Consider the following 17,524-nt stretch of genomic DNA (forward strand, 5'->3'; position numbering starts at 1 on the left):
GCATACTTGGTGCTTTCGATTTCTATGGCAACATAAGCATCTGGTGTCCATGTAGCCATTTGAAAACTCTAATTTCTATGGCATAGGAAAGTGGAGATGGGAGAGGCTTGCTGGAGGTGGATAAATATAAATATGGGCATAAATACCCTACTTACCAGAAGGCTCGAAGTAATGAGAGCATGATATGATCAGCAGGCCTCCCTTGGCACACGTCAGTCCCTGCAGGATTGGCTGGGGAGGATTCTTCAGAACTGTTGTGAGAATGTTTATCTTCTTCCACAAATTGTTTATGACTTTATTTTCATTACTTTGTATTTTTCAGTGAATTCGCTATATCTGCTTTGTCATTTACTTAATTTCTGTTGGGTCCCAGAGAGTAGAAATTTCATTGCAGGGGAAGAGAAGGTAAAAATGTGGGAATGTAGTTTTCTCCAGGAACATTTTGCAAATTGAGAGCCTAAAAACTCTCTTGTTTTTGGTTTTTCATATACCCTCTACAAATATACTTTCTGATTGCTAATGGGCGATTGGTGGCCAAACAAGGACATTCATGCTGAAGACATGGCTTAATGATAGCTGTCCTTTGTTTTTCTTCAACTCACTATTCTCTCTCACTGGCTTGTTCCTTTTCAAACTTTTGATTACTTCGTTGCACTGCCATCTATTCGTACTCAGTCACCAAAGTGACACTTAGAAGGCCTCCTTGAATTGTTCTTCCCTCCATGTCCTCTTCTCAGTCAATTACCAAGTCCTGAGGATTTTACCACCCAAATAGTTCTCAAATATATTTTACTCCATCCTCACCATTACTATTTGTCATTTTAAATGGTCTTCTGTCCCAGTATCTTTACTCAGTTTTCATACTCTTTTGACCACAATACAGTAAATAATATTTTTGTCTTGAATGACCATAAACACACACATACACATGTACCTATGGCCCCAAACACCAAATCATTTGTAACATGCTGTTTCTCACACTTGTATCATTGCTCAAACTTCACTTTTACTTTAGAATTTTCCAGTTTGCATGCTTCCTACCCTTTCTCTGATGAACCATGTCTTTTTTGTTGAAGAGTCATCATAAATGTGGGCCTTCAGGAAGTTTTCATGCTTGTCTCAGGTTGAGTCAAGGCGCCATTTAATGCTCATATAATACCCACTGCATAGTCCATATTATTTTATCATTGCTTCCATGGCTGTCTCTGCTATTAACATAGGAATTTTTTGAGAGCATAACCAATAAATTATTCTAACACCCAGCAGTGTCAAGTGTCAGGGAGTCATTTTATTCTTGAGCCTTGGAGAATTGCTTTGGAGAATTGAGTGCTCATATCCAGAAGCAGGTGTTTTGATGGACTAATCTGCTGAAAATAACGCGACTTGGTAATGCTACTGCTTTTAAATCATGAGAAGTGGAGCTACTGCTTTCACAGATATTTCCTTTACCCACTTGCTTTTTTTGTCCTTCTGTAAGGAAGGTAGATTGAGCCACACTTGGTCAAGTTTGTAAAATTGGTCGTCTGTTTCCTTGTATTCTATTTTCCTCTGACCTCACTATGTGGGTAACATTGTGCCTGATCTGAGATATTAAATAGTATTTTACTACTTTAACTTTTTACTTATGTAAAAAGCAGAAAAATAAGTCGTTTATACTGATTTATATATACTATTACTTTTAACCAAAGTACTATCTGTACCAGTCTTTACATGGAAAGAATATTATTTTTTATTGTCGACAGATAGTTTCCATTCTCTGTCAAAGAGACTTGGAACAACATAAAATCACACAATGGGAAATCAGGAAGGAACAGTAGACCTCTCCTAGTCCCACATTTTTATTTATAAATTAGAAAATTGAAACCCACACAGGTTAAGTGATGGGCCCCCAATCATGAAACTGATGATACAGTATATCCTGGATTCTGCACCCTCTAATTTCTAGCCATTAATGTTATACATTATAATATACTGTCCTTCTAGTTGGGGGAGACGTATGTAGGAGAATCATAGGATGCAGGTTCTCCAAATCATGAAAAAAACCTACTCTTAAAACTAGCATTAAGGCAAACAATTTTGAAATGGCTGTATGGATTCAAGCCCCACTTTCTTAGCAGAATTCCCCATGAAAATCCCTATCCTCAAGATTCTCCTTTTCCTTGTTTGCATTCTACTCAGACTCCTTACTTCATTTGATCTAACTTAAATCCAGCTTTTCTCCTGCTTTCTGTTTGTTTATTTCTTTATTTACTTGGTTGTTTTGACACAGTGCCAAAGTGAAAGTCTTATGCATTCTAATCCATTTTGATTACTTTAGGGTTTTTTTGTTTTTTGTTTTTTTACTTCTTCATTTGCAATGTCTTATCAAATTTACCTAAAACAAAACAAAAGAAAACAATACCTCTTTATTTGATGGCAAGATTCACTTTCTCTTTTTCTTATTGAGGTAAAACTATCCTGATTTCTTTTACTTTTTCTATAAGTGCTACCTTTTATCATTGTGATTATTTTACTGTTTTTATTATTGGTAAAAAGTACATCACATAAAATTTACCATTTTAGTATTTTAAATGTACCGTTTAGTGGATTTAAGTATATTTACTTTGTGGTGAAACCATAACTACCATCCTTACCTAGAATTTTTTTCATCAAACCTAACTGAGACTCTGTTCCCATTACCTCTCTAACTCCCCATTTCCCTCTCACTTCAGCCCCTGGCAATCACCATCTTACTTTCTGTCTCTATGAATTTGACTATTCTAGATACCTCATATAGGTGGAATCACATAGACTTTGTCTTTTTGTGACTTGCTTATTTCAGTTAGCATAATATCTTTAAGGTTCAAAGTCCTTTAAAATTCAGTCCATGTCTGTTCAGGTTTCTGTTTCAATTCTTTTGGATATATACCCAAACATGGGATTGCTGGATCTTATGATAATTCTCTTTTTAACTTACTCAAGAATTGCCATACTGTTTTCCGTAGCAACTGCATCATTTTGCATTTCCACCAGCCATCCACAAAGTTATCAATTTCTCCACAATTTACCAACACTTTTTATTCTGTTTGTTTGTTTTATAATAGTCATCCTAATAGGCATAAAATGGTATCTCCTAGTGTATTTCCCTAATGATTAGTGATGTCAAATATCTTTTCATTTGCATTTGTTTACTGTCCATTTGTTTACCTTATTTTTTCTATTACAGTTGACATTTAATATTATTTTATAATAGTTTCAGGTGTATAGTACAGTAGTCAGACATTTATATAATTTATAAAGTGATCTCTCCAATTAGTCTAGTACTAACTTGTCACAATACATAGTTATTACAATATTATTGACTATTCTCTATGCTGTATTTATATCTCTGTGACTACTACCAATTTGTACTTTTTAATCCCTTCCCCTTTTATACTCACTCCTCAACCCCATTCCCCTCTGGCAACCATCAGTTTGTTGTCTGTGTCTTTGAGTCTGTTTCTGTTTTGTTTGTTTATTTTGTTCTTCATATTCCACATATAAGTGAAATCACATTTGTATATCTTTTTATGAAGAAATGTGTATTTAAGTTGTTTTAAATTGAGTTTTTTTTAATTGTTGAGTTGTAGTTGTTCATACATTCTGCATATTAACCCCTTATCAGATATGTAATTTGCAAATATTTTCTATCATTCCAAGGGTTGCCTTTTCACTCTGTTAACAGTGATTAATGCACAAAAGTTTTTAGTTTTGATAAAGTCAAGTTTATCTTGTTTTTCTGTGGTTGTCCATGTTTTTGATATCATACCCAAGGAATCATTGCCAAATCCAATGTCATTCAAATTTTCCCTTTGTATCCTCAGAATTTTTAGAATTATAGTCCTTATGTTTAGGTCTTTGATTCATTTTGAGTCAATTTTTCTATATAGTATAAGGTACCTGTCTAACTTCTTTGTTTCACCTATGAATACCCAGCTTTCCCACCATCACTTATTAAAAATATTCCCCTTTACTCATCAAATGGTCTTGGTACCCTTTTAGAAAATCATTTGACCATATATATGAGAGTTTATATGAGCTCTATATTCAATTCTGTTCCATTGTCTTTATTTCAGGACTGTAATGTTTTGATTACTGTAGCTTTGTAACAAGTTTGAAAGCAGGAAGTGTGAGAACTCCAACTTTGTTCTTCCTTTTCCAGATTGTTTAGCTATTCAGGGTTCATTGAGATTCCAAATGAATTTTAGCATGGATTTTTCTATTTCTGCAAAAAACGTCATTGGGATTTTGATAGGGACTGCATTGAATCTGTAGATTGCTTTGAATAGTATGGCTATCTTAACAATCGATATTAAGTCTTCTAATTCATAAATACAAGACGTCTTTCTATTTATTTATGTCTTTTTAAATTTGTTTTAGCAATGCATCATAATTTCCAGTGTACAAGTCTTTCACCTTCTTGGTTAAGTTTATTCCTAAATATTTTGTTTTTCGGATGCTATTGTAAATGGAATTGTTTTCTTAACTTTTGGATTGTTCATTGTTAGTGTATAGAAATGCAGATGGTTTTTGTATGATGATTTTGTAAGCTGCCACTTTACCAAATTTATTTATTGGTTTTAACATTTTTTGGCATGTAGGATTTTTAGAGTTTTCTATACATAAGACCATATCATAATGGAGTAGAGAAAATTTTTCTTCTTTCTTTTCAATTTATTTGCCTTTTATTTCTTTTTCCTTGACTAATTGCTCTTGCTAGGACTTCTAGTACTCTGTTGAATAGAAGTGACAAAAGTAAGCATCCTTGTCTTGTCCTGATTTTAGAAGAAAAGCTTTCAGTTTCATCATCGAATATGATGTTAGCTGTGGACTTTATTTTTAAATGTTATTATTTCATTGTTTAATCTCCTTCTAATTTGATATCTTGCTTTGATTTTTTCTGTTTCTGTTAAGACATTTTTCTATTCAAGAAATGACATTGGAATGCATACTCCCCCTTGGTTTGTAGACGTCTCACAAGATATGGTACAAGAGTGCATAAGAGTGTGTGTGCTTCATTGTTATTCCTCATTCTTTTTGTTGTTATTCCCTACACCACCTTATCAAAGCTAATTAATCCCCAGATGCCCTTAGTTCACCGCCATCCTCTTAGGTCCAAATGGTAGTCTCATTTCCTTCTTTGGATTATTTCGCTCTTCTATTTGGCTACACTTCAGACCTAAATACTCAATTTATTGATATTAATTTGTTCCCATTGCTATGCAATAAAAGTCATGTAATATTTAGGTTCTGTCTCTTTAGTTAGATTAAGTTTTGTTAGTGTGGTGAAATCAGAACTTTGTAAACAGCAGGTTCCAGTAAATGTTGACTGAAGACTGGTTGAAGCCTGTGAAGTAATTTCATTATCGCAACAATTACATCTCAACAGTCACCAACAAATGCTGCTATTTAACACAGTAGCATTTCACAGCTGCTAATAAGTTCTGTGAGAAAGTACAGCTGTTGACTATCATCAAAGATAACAAAAACATTCCCTTAAGAGTGGGAAGCAGGAAAAAGAGCAAGTGCACTAAAAACAAAATATAGATTTGCTTTTGAATTTTAGAAGTATTTTAAAGAAAATATAACTGTATAGCACTTCACTTTTTTAAAAAGCAGCAACTGTAACCAAATTGAAATAAAATGTAAAAATTGAATTTTCTTTATTTTAATGTCTGAAATGACTTCTTATGTTTATTTTTAAATCTGTTATAAAAATATTATATGATCATTTAAGTGAGAACTAAAATAACAATCTAAGTGGAACTGAAGTTTTATATTGTATAAAATTATAGGATTAGAATATCGCAACCTCAACATTTTTCTAAATGATTCAAATTTTTTCATGTTATCCCTGAAAATGAACCCACAACAGTATATGAAAATTATAGTCTGTATTTCTTACTGGTAATACAGTCACTGATATAATGGATTTGATTTCTTAGAAAAGAAAAGAAACTAACACTTACTTTGGGCAAACTTATTCTAACTTAAAATCAAGAATCAATAGCTGTATAACAATGACAATTACTCTCTGGTATTGTTACTGCATTCAGTAAGGGCTCCAAGTACATGTTTCTAAAGAAACTAAAAGAATAAACAGTTTGGAAATAATAGATGGAGAGAATTCCAGGAGACTTGAATTTTTTAATTTACAGTGCATTGTTTGAAAGCAATGTTTTTTAATGTATTTATGGGAATATATGAGAATGTGTTTGATAATACGTTAAGTCACAGGACATTTTAAAGGCTCTTTATCCATCTAAAAAGAGGAATTTGGAGGTGTAAGCCATTTTTATAGTAACATATGTCATGGACCTCAACATTTTTAGTATTTGTTAAATGAAGCCATGTTTTTAGCTTTGCCCAGATTTAGAAAGGATTTGCCCCATGTCAAACAGGTTGGGGAGAGGAATGGAATACGACTCTTATTAATAGGTGGCTACGTAACGGGGGAATATTCCACAGAGAAGAGAAAGTTCATTCAGCCACATTTTACAGAAAATTTCAAAAAGGCCTCAATATTTTTCCTAGTCTTCCCAGAAAAAAAACCAAACTAACAAAATTGAACTGTATGAGTTGTCACAAAGATGGAAGTCATCCACTGATATCTCAGCGATTGTGGTGTCTAGAAAGAGGTCTTTTGTGAAATGTGATTAAATTATTCACAGCCTAAAATTGGTTATGTATATGATGGTCCTCAGAGCATCCTGTATATAAGCAAGTAATGATGCTTTATTATATTTAGCACTTTTATCAGTGAGCATTTCAGTTGTTCAGAGGCAATTTTTCTACTTTCCGTTCTCTTTCTCAGAACAAAAGTGGCATATAAATGACAACATGGAGTTTTATTTTTCTGTATTAATTTATTTTTCTTAGGAACACTTTCGTTTTGGTTGTTATTTTATTAAAGGGAGAAAGACAAGGCACCATAGAATTGTGAGAAGAACCCTGAGCTTTGGTTTGTGCTCCACCATGTTCCAGAAGGGGTTTCCTTGGACAAGTCAATTAAACTTTCCTGCTTCAGATTTCTTAGAGATAAAATAAGAATTATAACTATTTACTCTGCTTTTTGAAAGCAAAAACTGAGATCACTGTGTAATACCATAAATTAGTATGTAAATATTTTTCTTTTTTTTTAATTTTAAAGTTTTTGGGGGGGGATAAAATGCTATATAAACAACAATTGCAGTATTTCACTTATGAGTTAGATACCCTGCTAAGCACAGTATCATAAATTGGGATTATTATCTCCGATTTATAGAGGCAGAACTAGGACAAAAAATGGTTAAGAAGCTTGCTAGCAAATGCCTCCTATTACAATATTATGACAATTCTTAATGCTAAAGGTACTGTGTGGTCTCAATTTTGGATGAGATAGAAAATATCTGAAGACTGGGCTGAACCAGACAGGGGCCATAAAGTTCACCCATGTGGTTAAGTGAAGGTTCTACAGTGTCATGTAAGTGGCACAGGTACAAATTCTGTCTTCTCTAGAGAATGTCACACAGCAGGCTGTGACAGCCTAATATTTCTAGCTCTATTCTTGTCCATCTAATAATTACTTCCTGCGTCTAGTTTTCTTTCTTTCTCCCAAGAATACTCACATGAACAACTGCACGATGGCTTAAATCTGAACTTTCGTTCTGCTGCTCGTGCTCTTTTTTATGGTTCATTGTGGTTTTCCTTTTGCTCCTGAATCTTTTACAGACAGCTCTGGACTGCTGTTGGATATTTTGAAAGTTCCATGGAACTTTCTAGACATTTGGGACAAATATATAAACATGTTAACCAAGGTTATCAAGAAAATAGTGTTGCATATCATTATTTAGGCTGTAGAAACCCTACGGTGCTGTTAAAGTATATTCTATTGAAGAAAAAGAATTGGAGTTTCTATTTTGGTCCTCGCTTTGCAGCCTGTTCAGCTGCATATTACTACAATTAGATTTCAAAGCGATACCTAAGGACATTCTCTCTAAATGTCTACTCATTTTTCCTCACTAGGACTTTTGCCCCTAAATTCCTAACTGCTGGTAGTGAGTAGAATTAAATGGCAATAGAAAGGCAACCTTTCCCTTTGCACTGGTCCACATAGTTCGTCCTTTTTAAACTTAAGGTGCTTAGAAAAACCCTAAGTAGTCTCATCTATCTACTCTGAAAATGGATTAGAGGGGAAGAGAGAGAACAGGAGCAAAATACCTTTTACTATATATTTTTTTTCCTGCAAAGCTTCTCCTGATCATTCACTTCCCAACTTCACTCAGGTCTCTTGATGGATCTGCTGGATGGCATCTCTCCTTCCCAGGAGACTGGAGCAAATGGAGCCTTTTCCCAGGTTTTTGGGGCGGAGGGTGCAAATGCAAAACTCTTCAGGGTGGTAGCCAATGCATGTACCTGGTGTGAGTACATCTGAAAGCACTAAGTTGGTGGAGACCTTAGTGATTGGGGTCAAGTTTACAGGAAGCAGCAGCAACTACTCAATCCCAGTAGATTTGTGTTAAGAAAATGCAGGCTCAGTTATAACAAATCTTCAGGATTTTTTTTTTTTTTAAGAGAAACCAGTGACCCAGGGTTTTTTGTTTATTTGTTTGTTTGTTTTTGAAATCCTCCACTTTTTAAAAGCTGGCTCATGTGTTATATAAAGGGAAAGATGTGGCTAAAGAAAATATGTCTGTGAACTTGACCTACCCAATGAGCTACACGTTTGTGGCTTCTGAAATAAGAAGTAAGAATTATTATCTGTTTGATGATAGACCAGGCACCCTGGTCGGTGGTTTACATAACTTTTCTACTTCTATGTGTGTCTACATATGTGCACACATGCATACATGTCTGAAGGTTGTTTCTGTATGTTTCCCTGAAAACTTTCCTTTGTTTTATGCAATAATTCTCTCTCAATTTGCAATTTGAGCAATTTGCATAACCTGGTTTAATTGTTAGCTCCTCCGCACAGACTTTTCTTAACAGTGAGGCCACCTATCTCTGGATTTATTTACATATGTTGTATATCCCACTGTGCCAAGGTATAACTAGATATTTAACTTCTGAATTAAAATGTAAAAACTATTTATTGGTTTCTTTTTAGGCACTGTGATAAGGGCTTAAAAAGTCTTATTAGTTAGGAATTATTGGCTGTATTTTATAGAGAAAAAAAACCCTGAGGTTTTCAAAGTGAAACAGTTTGTTCAAGTCACATATAACTTGCAGTGCTGGTATGCACTTTAATATTAAAAACACCCATAATAGTCATTAACATGGGTATGAAATGTGTAAACGAAAAGATAAAAGTGCTCCAAAACATAAGGGTACTAACCCACAACTCATCAACAGTAGGATGAAAAGAATTTAAATATCTGTGTTGCAAGTTTCCGTTCGATAACTGTGGATACTTATTATTAAGATGCTGACACCAACTCTGTAGCAATCCTCAACTTTTTAAATAAAATGCTCCGTCTTTTCAAATCACCTATCTTGGAAGAATTCTTTCAAAAGCTAGTCATGAAAAATATAATGTTAAAATTAGGAGAGATTTTAGAAATTATTTGGTCTAACATATTCATTACCAAATGAGAAATATAGACACTGGAAGAGATTTACCCAAGTGCATACTATCCAGAAAATAAATAGTAGAACCAGTACTGTTTTCCATAAGACAAAAATAATAAACATTTTTATTCTTAAAAAATTAGAATAGTTTATTGTCAATAGCTTATGTAAGAGTCTTGTAACGTCATCTGTTGATTGACAGAGAACAAATGCAAATGAATTGTCAGCAGCTAATTCTTTATCTTGATTGACAATAATAGTCCTCTACATTGATCTGAGCCAGCTGGATGGAGGACATAGGGAATTTTGTTATTGTTTTTACTATTTTTACAATTAGTTCCAGAATTCATCCATTAACATATTGAACATCTGCCATGTACCTGGTTTTACAGAGATAAATCCGTTGTAGTCGAAGCTTGTGCCAGATGATCAAATGATACAGAAACTGTCTAGTTCCTAGACTCTAGTAAATATAACTTAGCTCTTCAAGAGCAGGAATTCCATCTTGCTCCTTTTGATTTTCCAGGTAACAGCTGAATACATGACACTGGTTACTTAAAGGAATGTTGAATGCATTCCTGTTCTGATCTAATTAATCTTTAATGATTGCTTCTTCTATGCTAGACATCATGCCATGAGCTTTCACCTATATTAATCTCACTTAATCCATACTCAAAACAAACCAAGACCTGTGAGATAAGTATCATTCCCATTTTACAGATAAGAAAAAGTTTAGAGATGATAAGTTTCTCAGTACCTACAGTTAGTAAAACTGACCCTAAAACACCTGATTACAAGTCAAGAACCCTTGAAGCCACACTACTTTTTCTCTCACATTGTCATTTAAAAACATTTCTATCAGAAGTTGTCTGAGCAAATATCATACCATCGTGTGAATATAATGTTATGACCACTAAGTAGGAGGTGACTGTTGATGATGATAACAAGCTTAGGGAGCTGTTGATGATGATAACAAGCTTAGGGAGCATGAACATACATGCTGGACCTAACTACCTAACAATTATTGCCCTTCACTAGGAGGTGGCACTGTTCAGTCAGGGAAGAGCCATAGTGTGTTCAAGATAGCAATAAGACAAAAAAACATTGTTTTTTTTCTTATAAAGAGCTATAGATTTATGAAGCCCTGTCCCAAGAAGACAGAGCTATGTGCTGTAATGAAAACACTCAGATCGATGTCAAAGGAAATATATATTGCTGAAAGGGTAATATGGTATTCTTGTCTTGACCCTAAACTCCTAGACAGCATGGACCAAGTTTCCTTTATCTCTAAAGAAACAGGTACATGACAGATGTTCAATGTGTTGGTGGATGAATGATGGAACTCATTATAAAAACAGTAAAAACAATAACAAAATTTCCTATGGTCTCTCTCCCTGTTCCACAGGCTAAGCAGGTAAATGTACATGAAAAGGACAAGAATTTTTAAAGAAAATATTTAGTCTTGGCTTGTAATGATCAGATATAATGATTATTATAAATTTGTTCTTGTTTAAAAAAATTCAGTTACAGCCTTATTCTAGAGTATCAGACTGGTGCATAGGGGAAAAAAACCTTCTTGTCTTCAATAACCAATATTTCTAAGGTTTTTCAGAGAGCAATATAATATTCATTAAAGTATGTGGCTGATCTGTGTTGTCATTTACATTTTCGTGTTTGCAGTGTTTAACTTCAGTTAGTCTTATCTTTAAATCATCTAGATATTTAAATAAAATTTTAATAAAAAGTAAAAATATCTTTATTAGTTAGAGAGCTGTACGGAGCTATATAACGTACTATGCAGACCTGAATTTTGTGAGCAGATATAAAAAGCAGCACAAATTGAGTTAATTTATACTCAAACAAAAGGTCAGCTGGCAAAAAAGTAAAGACCTCTATGACCTCTTGTTCAAATCCTGGAAGCTATAAATCTCGTTAAACTACTTAGGGCTTTATTAAGCAAGCCCAACAAAAGATAATCAGCATTGCAATTATTGTTCAATTATAGGTGGAATAATAAGCCTGGTTTTTATTTGTCAAAGCAACAGGCCTTAAGTCATTTGCAAAACCAATTTAATGAATAGTAGAAAGCTGTAGGTTATACAAGTAATTAAAGAAAAATCATAAAGCTAAACACTCAGAATTGGTTGAAGCCTTAACAGTATCCATCAAGTTTTTTGGAAATCAAGTTTATAAGGGTAACTAAAATGCAAAACTCAAGGACAAAATCCATTCAGGTTTCACAATCTCCAGTGTCTCATTTTTATCAAAAAGTTCAGCCAAAGAGGGAAGGAAAACGAAAAATCTGTAGGACTCCAAACCACAAGTTAAGTGACCTTATTTTTTTCCTGCGAAGTGTCTCAAAAACAAGAAGCAGGATGTCCTGTAAACCAGGAGCTTAAAACCTGGGTAACACTTTATGGTATATTTTATCTGTACTTAAAAATATATAATTAATAGATAACTAGAAGAAAATTCTATCCTTAATCATTTTAAGATGTATGTGTGCTTCATGGCTCATGCACCACATAATGGGATGTGTTACAGTGCCTTTAAATCTGATTATTAAATAATTTTGAAGCACTATATTTCCTGAAAGTCCGCTAAGTTATTACTTCTAATCACTGAGTGGAAATTATTTTGAAAATGTATTTTTATTGAATTCTTACATTTAATACCTTGCAATTGTTGATAGTATACATTTTTTGTAAATAAAAATTATAGCAAAGTTGCCAGTTAACTTTCTTTTCTAAATATATTTCTGTTATTGATTAAGAAGTTAAAAATAGAAAGGTAGAATGACACCTTTTAGAAAGGTTGAGTCCCTCTTGAAATGTAAACTGCTTGTTTTTCTGTCTGAATATATGTTTTAAATTTCAAAAGTCTGTGTTTTTGGATTTGCATTCTAATTGGACAGCATTGAGCGAGCAATCCCCAAGGTTACAGAAACATCGTATAATCATCCTATTGGAGAAACTTCATAAACGCAAAGCAAAACTTCCAACCCTTCAGTACGTTCCTACAACATGAATTGAAGAGAAAGACTGTCATGACAAAGCCAGAAGAGTGTCAGTTGGCCTCTGGGGTTTGGTTTTTTGTGTGTGTGTGTTGATAGAAAGAAAGAGGAAGCTTTCTGCGGTAAACGTGGAACCCACTGGAACCTCCTGGTTTTGGCATTTCAACAAGAAGTCAAACCTCTGGCAAAACACAACATTCTGTTTCTAAGAAAAGAGGTTTACAGAGCTCAGAAAACCTTGGACATCAAATAGCTCTTACAAAACAACAGTTTGATGATTTAAGTGTAAATGAATCAGAAACATATGGATTAAATTTCTCTTAAAATACACATGGGTTTAAAATTATGGGTGAAAGTGCTTGGCAAAATGAGTTTTTAGTTTTACTGAAACCAAAAGGTTTGAAAAATAGTTGAAGTTGTTTGACAAACCCAAGGCATGGCTGGGTTCTTCAGTGCTTCATTGGTAGTGCCCGTCAACTCTGAGCTCAGACACTGGATTTCTGCCCCATTCAAAAGGTGAGTCAGATGCTGCCTTAGTCCCTTCTGGCTGCTTTAACAAAGTACCATAAACTGGGAATTTATGGTAATTTATTTCTCACAGTTCTAGAGGTTGAAAAGTCCAAAATCAAGGCACCACCAGATTCAGTGTCTGGTGAGAGCCCGCTTCCTGGTTCATAGATGGCTGTCTTCCTACTGTGTCATCACCTGGCAGAAGGGGCAAGGAAGCTCTCTGCCACCTCTTTTACTAGGGCACTAATCCCATTCATGAGGAGTCACCCTCATGGCCTAATCACCTCCCAAAGCCCCACTTCCAAATACCATCACAATGGGTATTAGGGTTTAACGTATAAATTTGGAGGGATGGATACAGACATAGAGTTTAGAGCTGGGGCATTCTTGACTTTGTGGTGTAATCACCAGCAAGGTGAGTACCCCAACAACTCAGGTATAATAATTTAAATCACATGTTAAATTAAGGAATGTTCTATTTATATCCAACTCTTACAATCATTGTTTAATCATTCCAGGAAACCAGAAAGAGCATTTGGGAATTTGAAGTTAGGATCTAATCTCTTCCTACTTTTGCAAAATTCGGAAATGCTGGTTACCTCAAATGCTAATGTTTTCCAAAATATGAAATGTAGGTCATCTGTGTTAGATATACCTGAGTTCTTAGTAAAAAGGCAGAATCCTAGTTTCTTTTTTAGATCTACTGTGTCAAAGTCTCTGGAGGCACGGTTGGGCATCTCAGTCTTCTACAAGTTCTGATTCTTATGCCCTCTAAATGTTGATAACGGCCTCTGTAATACATGAAGCAGGTGCTGTGAGATCTCATGAGGGGAAGGAACCATCATTTCTGAGGTGCTAACTTGAATGTCACATTGGTTTGATTTCTAGATTGAACAGTCCCCATAGGTAGAATCTGTCCACTCACACCATTGCACCTTCAACCTAGTACTCATCATAAAGTGAAAACAAGTTTTCTAATAAATTCAGTGAACCAAAAGGTATAATTAAAAAAAAAAAAACTTTTGCATGCAAGAATATACTTTGAGATATTTTGAAGGGGCATGCTAGATATTAAACATGACTCTATTCAACATTTTATTTCCTTTTTGTACTATTGGATCTTACAATGTAAATGAGAGAAGGTTGAAGCAACTTTGTATATCAGAATTACAGAGGAATGGTTTAAAACATTGCAGCTCTTCTCTAAGTAATATCAACCCACCTAAATTGATCCTCCTCTGCTAAATCTCATGAATAATTCTGTCATGGGAGTAAATGTTAAATCCAGGATACAGTATCTTTACAAAGTTACTTGCTTAATGACTCCCTGTCTGTATCTGGTATCACAGGAACAAGCAGAAAGTTTATCCTTGTAAGGTGATACTATGAAAGAAAAATAAGTGATGAATCACAACCAGTTAAAATATTTATGCCAAAAGATACAAAGAAATGTAATGACAGGCAAGAAAATACTTTAATACCTATGATTATTAAAGGCATTATTTTTAGGTATAATAGTTGCACATGTATTATTTATTCTCTACTTAGAAAATAAATATTTCATGTTTGTTAATGTTTGGGTGAAAAACCCAGTGTATGAACAAGAAATCTTTTCACAACCCAGAATCAATATAAGCGCTAATAGTTTGATAACTATCCCTCCCCATCACACCACCACAGGTTTTAAAATGTCTTTTTATGTATGTACACACACACATACACACACACACACATTTTTAAAATATACTAAAATTTGGACTTATAATTACAAATGTAAAGTGGTGATCAACATTTATAGTTTTTCTAATATTAAATCTTCCTTTCATTTTCAAGAAAAACATAATTTGATTGTGATATATTATATTGCCTTTAACAATTTTTTGATAATGTGTTTATCATATTAATGATGAGATGGATCTGTAAATTTCTTTTACATTTTAATTTACATATCTAATGTTATCAGAGTTATATTGACTTTATATAATGAAATAGAGATGATTTCTTAGTCTATTTTCTCTAAGAAGTTAGATTGGAAGAATCTGTTTTTGGCAGTTGATAGTACTTAATTGTAAAACCACATGGAAATAAAGTTTGCTTTGTAGGAAGACTTATAATTTTGTATTTACTTTTATAGTTATAGGACTGTTAGGATTTCTATTTTTTTTAATCAGTTTTATCCACTTCATTTGTTTTTAAATCTGTTGTTATAGATTTATTGACAATATCCTCCTATTCTTTTTAAAAGTTTATTATTTATGTATTTTTTCATTTTTAAAATTTATGAGTCTATTCTCTAATTTTTTTTAAATGTTTTTTAAGTTTATTGGGGAAAGATTGGTTAATACAATTATATAATTTTTGGGTGTACATTCTAATTTGACATCTATATATTCTGTTGTGTGATTACCACCTAGAGTCCAGTTTCCTTCAGTTACCATATATTTGATCCCTTTTACCCACATCACCCTCCCCCAACCCTCCTATATTTTACTCTGTCTATCTCTTCTCTCTTCCCCTACCCTCTACGCTCTGGTAACCACTAGTCTATAGTCCATGTCCATGAGTCTCTGTTTGTCTTCTGTTCATTTGCTGCTTTTAGGTTTATATCCCACATATAAGTGATATCATGTGATTTTCAACCTTTTTTTGTCTGGCTTATTTTGCTTAGCATGATTATCTCGAGGTCTATCCATGTTGTCACAAGTGGCAGTATTTCATGTCTTCCTATGGCTGAGTAATATTCCATTGTATATATGTACCACAACTTCTTTAGCCAATCATCTATCGTAGAACACTTTGGTTGCTTCCATGTCCTGGCCACCATGAATAATGCTGCTATGAACATCAGTGTGAAAATTTCTTTTCAGATATGGGTTTTCAAGTCTTTGAGGTAAATACCTAATAGAAGGATTACTGGATCATATGATAGATCAATTCTTCGTTTTTTGAGGAACCTCCATACTGTTTTCCATAGTGGTTGTACCAATTTGTAGTCTCACCAGCAGTGTATGAGGGTTCCTTTTTCTCTGCATCCTCTCCAACACTTGTTATTACTTTTCCTGTTAATAATAGCTATTCTAACAGGTATGAGATGGTATCTCGTGGTTTTGATTTGCATTTCTCTAATAGCTAGCGAGGTTGAGCATCTTTTCATATGTTTGTTGGCCATTTGTATGTCCTCTAGGGGAAGTGTCTGTTCAAGTCCTCTGCCATTTTTTAATTGGATCATTTGTTTTTTGTTGTTTTTGAGTTGTATGAGTTCTTTGTATAGTTTGGATATTAGGCCCTTATCAGAGGTGTTGCTTGCAAATATATTTTCCCATTTGGATGGTCGTTTCTTTACTTTGTTGACAGTTTCTTTTGCTGTGCAGAAGCTTTTTAGTTTGATGTAGTCTCATTCATTTATTTTAGCTTTTACTTCTCTTGCTTTTGAGGTCAAATTCATAAAATCCTCTTTAAGTCCAAGGCCCTTGAGTTTAGTTCCTATGTTTTCTTCTATGCATTTTACTGTTTCAGGTCCTTAAGCCATCTCGAGTTAATTTTGGTGTGTGATGATAGACAACAGTCTAGTTTCATTCTTTTGCAGATGGCTTTCCAGTTTTCTCAGCACCATTTATTGAAGAGACTTTCTTTTCTCTACTGTATGTTTTTGGCTCTTTTGTCAAAAATTATTTCCCCGTATAAAAATGAGTTTACACCTGGACTTTCAATTTGTTCCTGTGTGTCTGCTTTTCTGCCTATACCATGCCATTTTGATTATAGTTGCTTTGTGTGTCTGTTTTTCTGCCAATACCATGCCATTTTGATTATAGTTGCTTTGAGGTATAATTTGAAGTCGGGCAGAGTGATGCCTCCCACCTCATTCTTTTTTCTCAGGATGGCTTTCATGATTCAGGGTATTTTGTGCTTCCATACAAATCTGATGATTTTTTGTTCTATTTCTTTAAAACATGCTGATGGGATTTTTATGGGGATTGCATTAAATCTGTATAATGCTTTAGGTAATAAGGTCATTTTAACTATGTTGATTCTTCCAGTCCAAGAACATGGACTATCTTTTCATCTCTTTATATCTTCTTCGATTTCTTTTAATAGGGTCTTGTAGTTTTCATTATACTGGTCCTTCACATTTCATTAAATTTATTCCTAGGTATTTTATTCTTTTTGTTGCAATTGCAAAAGGAATTATTTTTTCCACTTCTTTTACTAATGCTTCATTATTAGGATATGGGAATGCTATGGATTTTTGAACTTTGATTTTATATCCAGAGACTTTACTGTATTTGCTTATTGTTTCTAGTAGTGTTCTTGTGGAGTCTTTAGGGTTTTCTATATAGAGAATCATGTCATCCACAAATAGAGACAATTTGACTTCTTCATTTCCTATTTGGATGCCTTTTATATCTTTCTCTTGCCTGATTGCACTCGCTAGGATGT

The sequence above is a fragment of the Pteropus vampyrus genome, unplaced genomic scaffold (genome assembly GCF_000151845.1).
Source record: "Pteropus vampyrus isolate Shadow unplaced genomic scaffold, Pvam_2.0 Scaffold234, whole genome shotgun sequence".
NCBI classification, from domain to species: domain Eukaryota; kingdom Metazoa; phylum Chordata; class Mammalia; order Chiroptera; family Pteropodidae; genus Pteropus; species Pteropus vampyrus.